The sequence below is a fragment of the Lissotriton helveticus genome, chromosome 6 (genome assembly GCF_964261635.1).
Source record: "Lissotriton helveticus chromosome 6, aLisHel1.1, whole genome shotgun sequence".
Classification (NCBI taxonomy): Eukaryota; Metazoa; Chordata; class Amphibia; order Caudata; family Salamandridae; genus Lissotriton; species Lissotriton helveticus.
Window position 1 is genome coordinate 784434288 of NC_136067.1, and position 12723 is coordinate 784447010.

Genomic DNA, 12723 nt, shown 5'->3' on the forward strand with positions numbered 1-12723 from the left:
TATTGTTAAAAAGTCAGCGATATTCATGCAATACCGAGCTAATGCTTTTAGCCATGTTATCTAGGTCCCATTGGATAAAATGACTTGATCAGTACAATACATTCACTCGCAGTTACAAAATGGCGGCGAACACTTTCGGATTTCCACTGATTCTAATGTTGACAGATGTTAAACAGCAAATGAGAATTTTTTAAACTGTATATTTTTGTAAATTTAAAAAATAGGCAAAATAAGTAAACTGAAAGATCTGAAACGATCTTTAAGTGTCGTCTGCCTTTGCACCATTAAATTTTACTTATAAAGCATGTGAATCACAGTCTTGTAACTAGGGTTGCGCGATCGAGTGCGCGCACCACGTAACTTTTTACTGGAAAAAAAAATGTTGTTTTGGCGTTCAGGGTCTATAGTGCACTCCCTGAGAAAACGTACTCGCTTAGATAATGTGTACTTTTTTCTCTTTCCATGTTCTCACCGTTTGTTCGGTAGAATATATGCAGTTGCATTAAGAAAATGGCGGCAACACTTCTTTATTTCTTCCGATTGGAATTTTGACAGACGTTGAGCAGCTAATTATAAAAAATGCTAGAAAAAACGGCTGCAATGCATGCATATTGTTAAAAAGTCAGCGATATTCATGCAATACCGAGCTAATGCTCTTAGCCATGTTATCTAGGTCCCATTGGATAACATGACTAAAAACTGCTCAGGGCAGATGTTTGCTTTTGGAGATATTCATGCTTAGCGCAAATATCTGCAAACTTCGTAATAGGCGATAGTAATGTTAGCGCCTGTTTCCAGTTGCTATCATCTTGCCACGTTCACTTTAGGATATCATTAGTGATAATTATTACTGAGAAGCAAAGTGGCGCACAAGATGGTTGCTATCTGCTAATAGGTGTTGCAAACTGGTGTTAGCGACAGCTACGTAATAGGGAGATAATTTTATCTTCGCTTTGTTGGCTCTTGAAGGCAAAAAAGTGGAGATAAACTCCCTTGATAATATGCCCTATTTGGGGGAATTCAGAAAGTGTGAAGCGTTATTATGTTAAAAAATTCCCTGCACATAATGTATATGTATTTACATAATAAATATAGAAAGTAAGGTTGTGTTGTAGTGCTTATCAAAAATATTGCATGTAGTTTCTTGGTAATGTTTGTTAAATTATATTGTATATAGTGATTGATTTAAAAAAAATGTAGGCGGAAAAATTTGATAAAAAAATGTGGTTCACAAAGATATCTTGGGCTTTATTTATGAAGGTGTTGCGCCGCCCGTGCGTTATTTTTAACATGGAAAACAGTGACGCACCGGTGGCGCAAAGATTACATAAATTAGGCTTCTTAAACATAGACTTTATGATATATATTGGATAGAAAATTAAGGAATGTATATGATAGGTATGATATTTGGTAAAATGGGTGTATGTTGTGAAATATATATGTGTGTATTATGTTAACTAAAATTCAGTTGTGTATTTTTTTTAGAGAGTGTTTGGTGCTGAAAAGCAATAACCTGACGTTGAACGTGACAGTATAGAAACAGAAAATCTTTTTTTACAGGTGAGTTGATAAAATTAAAATGATAAGTTATTTGTGAGAAGATTATCATAATATGCATGTTTTAAAAAAAAAATTAACACTGCTTCTGTTATACATAACGGTTTTAATTTGTACTTTAAACATATCTAAACATGCTTGTAGTACATATGTATTTTGAAATACAATTTTATACTCAATTGTTACCATCTTTTGATTGGCCAGGTTCATGTGTTATTTTATATACAGTTTGGGTTTATCTATTCTTTGACTGTAAGAGTTTGCTGTTTACCTTGGTTAATTTTTGCTAAGTCATCATTAACTCTCAACTCTATGCTGTATCATTTGTGTACAGTAATGATTGAGTAATTATAGAGGTATATTATGATATGGCTGTTGGCGTGATGGACAATTCGGATGCATTTTTGTGACTGTACTATCTATTTGCATTCTATTATATGCATTTGCAGAAGTGTATTATGATGAGGTCAGTCGGACGCCATCGAGGGAGTAATGGTAGGGCCTGGGAGCGAGGGAGGGGGAGGTGTAGGGTACAGAGATCTAAAATATGATATATAGATAAATGTAGGAAAGTATATATTTTAATTAATAAAATAATTTTTCCAGTGTACACAGCATCGCAATTTGGAATGTAGTGCACACTGCAAAATGTATTTAAATAATTAAATTATGTATTTACTACATATTATCTATATCCTGGTTTTTAGGTCTCTCCAGCAAAGATCTTTCTCTCTTTGTCTCCCTGACGCACCATAATTGCCTCCACGAGTTGCGACTCATTGTGGTTTCATATGATTATGATGAAATGTTTTAAATTAGATGAAATTTACATGACGAGTATGTTGTTAAAGGTAAAAGCAACTGCCTCTGTGGGAAGTAGCAATCGGTTTAGTGATTTTTTAATTGGTATACTGTGAGTTATTCTTTCACTTTGCATACAGTTTGAATGACAGTTTATAGTGGTAAAGTTAAAAATAGATCTGTACAACAAAATTAGAAAGTGTTTAAATAGTTCTACAGCCTGAAATGCAGAAAGCAAATTTCAAAGTGAAATATATTTCTGTAGCACAATTGTAATTTACAAAATTAAATAGAAACCTGTTAATCTCTAGGATAAAAGTATCTGTTTCTTAATAAAATAAAGATGAAGGTATTATAATAATCAATGTAGTTAATGACTTTAATAGTATGAAAGGGTATGTAGTGAAAAGATTACTCAAGGTAATCATTGGTTAACTAATTATAAAAAAAATATAATCTAGTCTTTATATTTTTTTAAAAGGAGACAGAAGATAGAAAATTAATAAAAACATGGAAGATTTGAATGAAAATGAGAATATCAATTTTGAAATGGCACAAGAAGTCCTAGAAGAAATACTTGAAGGAGTATTTGAGGATGAGATTTCATCTGAAAATGAGGACTTTTTGGACAGCACATTTGACAGTGCATACTTAGAGATGGTGGAAGAAGAGAATGTGGAAGAGGAAAATAACAATGAAATATCAGATGAAATAATGCTAAATGTGATTCTAGAATATGAATTATTAAATGGATAAAATTATTTATGATTAAATAAAAAGAAAATAAAAAATATTATTGTTGTACTCTTAATAATTATTCTCTTTTTTAGGAATGACAGTAAAAGTTGTGCAAAGGTGGATAAAAGATTAAAGTTATAAAAATAAAAAGTATTAGCAACATCGACAATGCTTGAAAGTCAGAATAGTACTTATATGTCTCAAGAAAAATAAATAAAACAAAACATGTGTAAGGATAACATAGATAACAAATTTAGAAACAATATTCAATTTAGGATTTGCTACTCTGACCAGAGACTGTTTCATTGTCTTTATTCAAGTTATAAAATCAAGTATTGCTTATAATTTGTATGGTATATGGAAGTAGGGGTCTATAATATTTTTTAACTTTTTTCAAAACAGGTTATCATTGACATCAGAAACATCAATCAGTATGCCGACGAGAAATGAGAAAAGAAAGCTGTATAAAAAGACATACCATTTGAAGAGAAAAGAGGGACAAGATTTATGTACACAACAAAGGACGGACAAAAACAAGAGTGCTCCTGGTAAGAGCAGTAAGGAATTTAAAAAAAAATTGTGTCAGAGAAAAAGTCAATTGGATAATATTGCTAAGGAAAAACAGTTTTCAGGATCTACAAGGAGAAATGGACAAAAAAAGAAAACTGTGTTGGAAAAGAGTGGTGAAGAAAATATGTACAGTAAGAGACGTACAAATCAATTTGCAGAAATAAGGAAACGTATGTTTCGTAAGAGAGTTGTTATGAATTTATTACAAAAGGAAAAAGTTTCTAAAAGGAAATCTGCTTTTTATAAGAAAAAAAAATATATAGAGGACGTTGTGGATGATGGGTTCGAGACGAAAAAAAATTGTTTATTTTAGTGCTGAAAAGAATAAATACACTAAATAAGGCAATTAGAGTTTTAAAAGCTAAGAGTAAATGGAAGAGACACATAAATAGAAGTAATTTTTGTAAAATCTTTTCTGGTAAATGGATGCATACTTCAAACTCTGAGCCATTTTTTAATGAAGAGAGTTACTTTCAAAGTAACGAGTTGTTGCATGCAGTTGACACCAGTGGTCGAGCGTATGAAGTAAAGGATGGCTGTTCTATTGAGAAAGAGAAAATTGAGGTCAGAAATACAGAAGGGGAAATAGGTGGAGAAGTTTTACAGGGATCTGTTTATGCTCCTGTTTATATTTTGAATTGAAGCAGTATTTGCAGTGTGCGACAGGATTCAATTGATTTCTTTCGCAATTTCTTACGTAAGTACACTAAGGAACGTTTAAAGAAAAAAATTGTACTGTTGCAAGAATTAGATCGGTGCAGAGTGAGAGAAAAAATAGGTTTGCAAGGACATTCTTTGGCTTGTCTTTCAAAAAAAATATGCCAGAGTGTTTTTCACCATTTTAGGATGTTAGCAGTGCATCATACCAAAATGAGAAAATTAGTCAGAAATATGTATTATGCAAAAAGTCCAGCACTTAAATTGAAAGAGTTAAATAGTGCTCTTTTACATGGATGTGTATTAGATGTGAAGCATATTTGTGCAGAGATTGAGGTAAGTTATTTTGGTCGAGGTGAAGAGAATGTACAAACTGATGTAGTTATAGAAGGAAATGTGTTAGAAAATGTTGGACATTTTAATACTGAAGAATTTGAACAGGAAATAACAAAATTTAAGGTCATTGCAGGTGAAAAACCAAATTTCACTTGTGTGTGTTGTCGACGCATTCATTACAAAAGTCAAACTAGGTTAGTTGATTTATATTTAAAAAGTGAAGATGAAGATAATACTCAGTGGAGAGAGTTTGCAACTTATTTGCTGGTAGAAAACTATTTTGATTTGGGTTTTGAACAACGTATTTGTAAATATTGTTATAATAAATTAAATGAAAATAAAATGCCTGCTAGAGGTGTTCATAATAATCTTGAGTTGATAAATATTCCATCGGAACTGAAGGATTTAAATACTTATGAGACTATTTTGATTCAATGTGTACATCCTTTTCAGGCTATTGTTCGTATGGAGCCTAAGACTGGGAAATTAAATCCTACAGATTTACAAAAAGGATTAAAGGGTAGAGTTGTATATTTGCCACTTGATTTAAAGAAAAATATAGAGACAATTGGTATTGAGAATGTAGAAGAGGATCCTCTTGTTATTCTAGTTAATGGTGTACCTACAAAGAGTAAGAAAATCTGGCAAGATTTAGTGGATGTTAGGAAAGTGAAGAAGGCAACGTTGTATTTAGTTAAAAACAATAAATACTATAAAAATATGTATGTAGAACAAGAAGATGTAAGTGATGAAGAGAATAATGATTTCTCTACTGGACAAATTGAAAAAGTCGACATGTCCAGAAGTGAAGAAATTTATGAACATTACAGTGTTCATCCACTGCATTCCAAAGAAGCATTGGGGAATGCAATTGAGTTATTTCAGATGAAAAAAGCAGAAGGAAGTCCTATTAGTGTGTGGGAAAAAAGTTTGGAAGGTCGTTGTTTCCCACACTTATTCCCAACAGGTGAAGGTGCCCGATATGATGATCGTGCTATGCAGATTCCTGCATCTGAGTACCGGACAACAAGGTTATATGCAGAAGATCCCAGATTTCGTCAATGTATTCCATATTTGTTTCATCTTCTCTTTGAGAGTGACTTATCTGGTCTTTCTTATGCAGTAAACCATGTCTTAAAAAGTGGAGTGCATCTACATAATGTTTCAGCTAAGGATTTCATGGATAAAGTGCATCAGAAAGATAGTGTTTTGGATGCTCATCTAATTAACTTAATGGCATGTCAGCGTGGTACTAATGAATATTGGTACCGTCGTCATGGAGATTTAAAATGCATGCTACGAAACTTGGGAGCACCAACATGGTTTGTAACTCTAAGCTGTGCAGAGTACGCCTGGGAAGATTTACTTGAATATCTTCGAGAGGCGAATGTAAATATTGAAAATATAAACTACAAGACACCAGGAGAATTGTGTTCGTTGGATCCAGTTAATGTTTGCCGATATTTTAATCATCGATTTGAAGCAATGATGTTGTTTCTTACAAACAAGAAGAATCCACCGCTTGGTGAAGTTTTGGATTTCTTCTGGAGAAAAGAGTATCAAGCTAGAGGTGCTCCACATATTCATATGTTACTATGGATCAAGGATGCTCCCAAATTTGGAAAAGACTCAGATGAAACTGTACTGTCTTTTATTGAGGAATATGCCACTTGTGACATACCTAACAGTACAAGTGATAAAGACTTAAGAGGAAAAGTGTTACGGTTTCAAAGACATTGTTGTGGAAAGTATTGTCTGCGCAAATTCAAAACAAAGGATAAGTTCTATACAAAATGTCGTTTTGGATTTGCACGACCAGTACTTTCAAAAGGAAGAGTGAATAATTTGATGTCATCTTTGCGACATAACATCACTAGAAGATCACCCAAAAATACTTATAATTTAAGAAGAGGAGAAGAGTCCAAATATATAAATGACTACAACCCTGTCATTTTGTCCATGTGGAATGCCAACATGGATATACAATATGTTGCGGACAACTCTATTGCTGTGGCTCGATATGTAACGTCTTACATCACAAAATCTGAAAAGACGGAATTGAAGGAGATGTGGGAAGATATTTCTCATGAAAAGAGCCTAAGCAAGAAATTGTATACATACAGTTTAAAGATGTTATCACATCGAGAAATTGGAGCATATGAATGCTGTGATCGATTGTCATCAGCAAGTCTTTATGCGAAATCTCGAAGTATCCTGTGGGTGAGTTTAGGTCTAGCAGGAACACGAAACCGTGTATTGAAAACTGTGCAAGAAATTGAATATTTAGCACAGAAAGAACCCAATAGTACAGACATTTTGAAAACAAATATGTTGGATACATACTATCCAAATAGAAGTACTCTGCTAGAAAATATTTGTCTGTATGAAGTTCTTGAAAAATACACATTTAAAAGGAATATTAGAGAAAATGTTGAAAAAGGTATCTACGCTGTAATTGGACAAGAAGGATGTCTGGTGAAACAAACAAAAGGACATTTGATTAATCACCGAAAACTGAGTTGCGAAAATCCAGACAAAAGAGAATTTTACTATTTAGCTCTTTTGCAACTCTTTAAACCATGGCGTACCGAAGAGGAACTATTTGGAGAGTTTATAAGTTATGAAGATTCTTTTAATGCATCTAAAAGTAGTATAGAATGTCCTGCTTTTAGTAATTATCTGAAAATGTTGAACAACGAAATAGAGCAAGAAGCAACAACTGCAGCGGAGATGGCTAGAGAAAGTTCACAAGAAACACAAAGTTCAGCATCGTTGAGTCAGGATCCACTGGGAGAGCCAATTATCCGAAATGAAGCAGCCACTGCCATGGATGAGGTGGAAAGAGCAATGGAGCAAGTTCAAGAGGATGTAATAAACTTAGAAGATTTGGCGAAGGAATTTAATCTTGAGCAAAGACAAATATATGTGGAAGTGACAGAGCACATTGAGCATGGTTTTCGTCATGAGAAAAAAGAATGCTCATGTATGTCATTTCAACCTATTCGACTATATGTAAGTGGAGAAGCTGGTACAGGGAAAAGTTTTCTTATAAAAGGAATTACTGCATATCTACAGCAAAAAACTCAGTCATCATTATCTTGTGTGGTGACAGCTCCAACAGGATTGGCAGCACATAATATTAAAGGTAATAATAATAATAATAAAACCATTTATTAAGCGCCTGGTTACACTAACAGTGTGTCCCCGCGCTGTAGAATCACCTCACAAAACCCTCAAACCAGCCAAAGCAGTGAAATCTCCAACACAACATAGATCATTAATCAGTAGGGAAAAGATGCGTCTTAAGTTTCATGCGGCATCTCCTCTCGGAAGGTTCCATCCGCAATTCAAGGGGCAGTGTATTCCAGTAGGAGGCTGCTAGATAGCAAAATGAGCGGCCGCCCATTTTGGCTTTGAAAATGCGAGGGACTGAAAACAGCATGCTGCCCAGTGATCTTAAATGACGTTTCGGGCGGTAGATGTTAAGAAGCTTGTTCAGATAAGGAGGACCTTTCCCTTGTGCAATTCGATGGGAAATGCACATGGCCTTAAAGAGTATACGCTCCTTTATAGGAAGCCAGTGCAATTTAGATAAAGCATCTTTCCCTGAAGCTCTACGGGGGAGGTTAAGGACTAGGCGGGCAGCCATATTCTGGACTCTTTGTAGTTGTCTCAAGCCTTTTTGGCTCAGCCCTATAAGAAGGGCATTGCCATAGTCAAGATGGGGGGTGACTAAGGCATGTACAAGAGTTTTCCTAGAGCTCATCGGTACTAGGTCCAGAACTTTCCGCAGGATTTTAAGAACTGCTTAACATTTGCCCGTAACCTTTTCAATATGCTTCACATACGAAAGTTTGGTATCCAGTAACATTCCTAGATTTCTGGCTGAATTCGTAGGAACAGGGGTCTGGCCAAGTTCTGCAGGCCACCAGTCTGATGACCACACTGAATGAACCTTCCCAACGAGTAACACTTCGGTCTTGTCTCCAGTAAGAGGTATTACTTTACATCGTTTATTGATGCTGCCAGTTGAACATGAAAACAAATTACAATATCACAAGCTATCTGGAGATGCTTGTTATGAAGTTTCAAGAGTTCTTAAAGAAATGAAACTTCTTATTATTGATGAGGTAAGCATGGTATCTAATTTAATGCTTGCTTTTGTACATTTAAGAATGCAGCAGATACTTAAAACTGACTATGATGTTTTATTTGGAGGGAAACATGTCATAGTTTTTGGAGACCTACTGAAACTAACTCCTGTAAAAGGACAATCTGTATTTGAAACTGTGACACATGAAGACACCAGAAAGTGCCTTGGCAGTATTGGAAATGTAAATATATGGTCACATTTCAAATATACTGAACTGATTCAAAATATGCGACAAGCAAAGAATACTAAGGGGTCGATTCCGATTCGGGAAAAAAAACGTCTGTACGATTTGTATCCGGAGCCCTCTCCGTACGATTCGTACCCGTCCGTCCGAGTCACGAAGTACGATCCGTGTTCCGTGAATCCGTCCGAATCGTCGCGATCCGTACGTATTGCAAGGCTGAAACCGTGAACCGTACAACTCGTACACATACCGTACGACTCGTACACATGCCGTACGACTCGACGAGTGCGATCCGGACCGGGGTATGAGGACGCGATTCGTACGGTCCACGTCAGGTAAGGGCGAGTCGTACGGAAAAGCACACAAACACATACACACCGTACGGTCCGTACCCCCCCATAATCGCTGGGGTAATTACCGTACCCCTGCGATCATGGGGTGTATGAGCCGTACCCCCACCATTGTACAATGGGTGTACGAGCCGTACCCCCATTGTACGATCGGTGTACGAGCCGTACCCCATGTACGATCGGTGTACTAGCCGTACCCCATGTACGATCGGTGTACGAGCCGTACCCCCATTGTACGATCGGTGTACGAGCCGTACCCCATGTCCGATCGGTGTACGAGCCGTACCCCATGTCCGATCGGTGTACGAGCCATACCCCATGTCCGATCGGTGTACGAGCCGTACCCCATGTACGATCGGTGTACGAGGCGTATCCCATGTCCGATCGGTGTACGAGCCATACCCCATGTACGATCGGTGTACGAGGCGTACCCCATGAACGATCGGTGTACGAGCCGTACCCCCATCGTACAATGGGGGTACGGCTCGTACACCGATCGTACAATGTGGGTACGGCTCCTACACCGATCGTACAATGGGGGTACGGCTCATACACCGATCATACAATGGGGGTACGGCTCGTACACCGATCGTACAATGGAGGTACGGCTCGTAACTCTGCTTTTACGGCTGTTTTCAGCTCCCGTAGAAAAAGGGTCGTACGGTGCGTACCCGACACGTATCGTACTTGCTGGGTCGTAAAAACCAGCCGGGAACCGTACAGATGTCGCGTACAGCGGGTTCCGAGGGAGAATCGTACGGAGATTAGAGTCGTACGGTGTCTTGTACGACTCGTACGGAGTACGGCTCCTGGTACGAATCGTACTTCGTCATACGTACGGGACGTTTACAGGGACGATTCGTACGGGGAAAAAACGCTCCGTACGACGATTCGGAGCGCTTTTTACCAGATCGGAATCGACCCCTAAATATGGAGATATTCTTCAAGATATAAGGATTGGAAGACTAACTGAAGATGCAAAAGAAACTCTACAAACTCGATTAATATGTAAGTTGTTTCCCAATGAAGAAAATGTACCAGAAAAAATATATAGTAAAGAGGTAAAAGATAAGTCAGTTATATGCTTGATGCCAACTCTAAAAGAATGCTCAGTTTTCAATGAGAAAATGTTGAAGTTGGAAAATCAAGAAATTAAGAAACTGGAAGCAAAAGATAAAATAGAGTATGAAGGAAGTACTATTGTTTTGTCTGATAATTTAAAGTTAAAATTGGATAGTCTAAAGACATCTATATCTAAAACTGCTGGTTTAGAGAAGAATCTGTATGTATGTTTAAATTGTCGGATTATTTTACGGAGAAATTTACTTGTAGAAAGAGGTCTGGTGAATGGAGCAATGGGTAATGTTGTTAGTTTTGTAAATTACCCAAATAGAGATGAGATTGAATTTTTACGAATACAATTTGATGAAATTGAGGAAGTTCAACTAATCAGTCGCTGCTCAAGTCGTTTTTTACTTGTAAAAGACTTGTATGTCCGCCGGAAACAATTTCCAGTTTGTTTGGCATATGCAGTGACTATTCACAAATCGCAAGGTTTAAGTGTAGATTGTGCTTTGGTAAATATTGGAAATAGTGTATTCAAAGAGGGTATGGGATATGTTGCTTTATCACGAGTTAGAACTTTATCTGGGCTTTATCTAATTGATTTTGATAAGACAAAGATCAGTGCAGATTTAAAATGTGTACAGGAGTAGAATAGGTTAAGAAGAGAATATGCTCCACATTTACCTCAATATCCTTTAATTAAAAAGCGTATAGTTGGTCAGAAAAGGAGAAATGAGAAACAATGTAGTGAAGTTTTAGAGAAAAGAAGAAAAAAAGATGATACTGCCATTGATAAGAGTAAGAAAAACATAAGTTCTACAGAGATTGTTGGATTTAAATTTGAAAATAGGTCTGGTGTCAACTGCTATGCAAATGTAGTGGTTAATGTGTTTTTTTTTCTAAAAAGGTTACAGGAACAGATTAGAGAAAATCAGGAGCAGACATTTTGTTGTTCTTTAAATTCTGTGTTTGAAAAATGCACTAGTGGTAATAGTGAAGTAGCAAGTGTTTCAGAAGTAAGGAATGTTTTAGACATATGTGCAGAACTAAATCAATTTTCTCAGAATATTCAGCAAGATTGTCAGGAATTCATTATGTATATGCTTACAGTTTTGGAAGAAGAAGGTGTAGGTATTGATAGTCTATTCGGCCTTTCTTATAAATTGGAACATATTTGTGATAATTGCTCATTTACAAGTAGTACTGACATACACACAGAAAGATTTATATATTTAACATTACCAGATTGTAAAACAGTGTCCTTTAATAAACTAGTTAAAGATGCATATCAGAACATGGTCTGTTCTCAATGTAATTCAGAAATGTTATCTACGTTATTTATTCATAGATATGGCCAATATCTTATTTTAATGCTTCAACGATGCAGAGCTGACGGAACTAAATTGTCAACTTTAATTCAAAATTTTGTGGCTTCTCAAATATCTATTTCTAGAAGAACATTTGTAACTGTAGCAATTATTTTTCATGAAGGGGCATCTATATCATCAGGACATTACATAGCTTATTTGAAGAGTGCAACTGGTTGGACGCTGTGCAATAATAGTCAATTAAGTTTTAAGAAACGTTTGCCTTCTGAGTTAAGAAATTCTTATCTGATATTTTTGCAACCAAAATTTCTGTGAAATTAGTTGGACGACTCAGAGTAATACTGTAAAGATATGAAAATGTGTCCTTTAGAAATATGATGTGATTAAGGGTGTTCAAATATGGAAATGAAACTATTATGTGACAAAGTGATAGCATCAGGTAAGGTTTCATTAATGTTTCTGGAAGACGAGACGTTGGAATTAACTTATACTATTTTGCAATACGGAAAACAATGACATATGGAAATGTTGACTTAAGATAAATGTATAGTATTCTTACTTGGAAGTTTGTGGAGATGTACTAAAAAAAATGATTTAACTCATACCATTTGGCCTTGCGGAAATGTATGAGATATATTAATGTGGAATACAGATAAATGTTTCTAGAACATACTTACTCGCGAGTTTGTTGAGAGGTACTCAAAAAAAAAAAGGACTTATCTGATAGTATTTGGACCTGTGGAAAATAATGAGTAATCAAAATGTTGACTTCAGATAAATGTTTTAGGAACATAGATGCGCGGTTATTTGTGGAGTGGTATTTTAAAGTAACTGCTATACTTTAGTTAGTTTATAATTGTGAAATATGTGGTGTACTTACTCAAGAAATTGCGAATTAGAGAAAAACATTTAAGACATGTTTTTTTATAGGTATTTATAGTATGTATAGAGATCTTTTATGGGTTTTTTAAATACAATCATTTT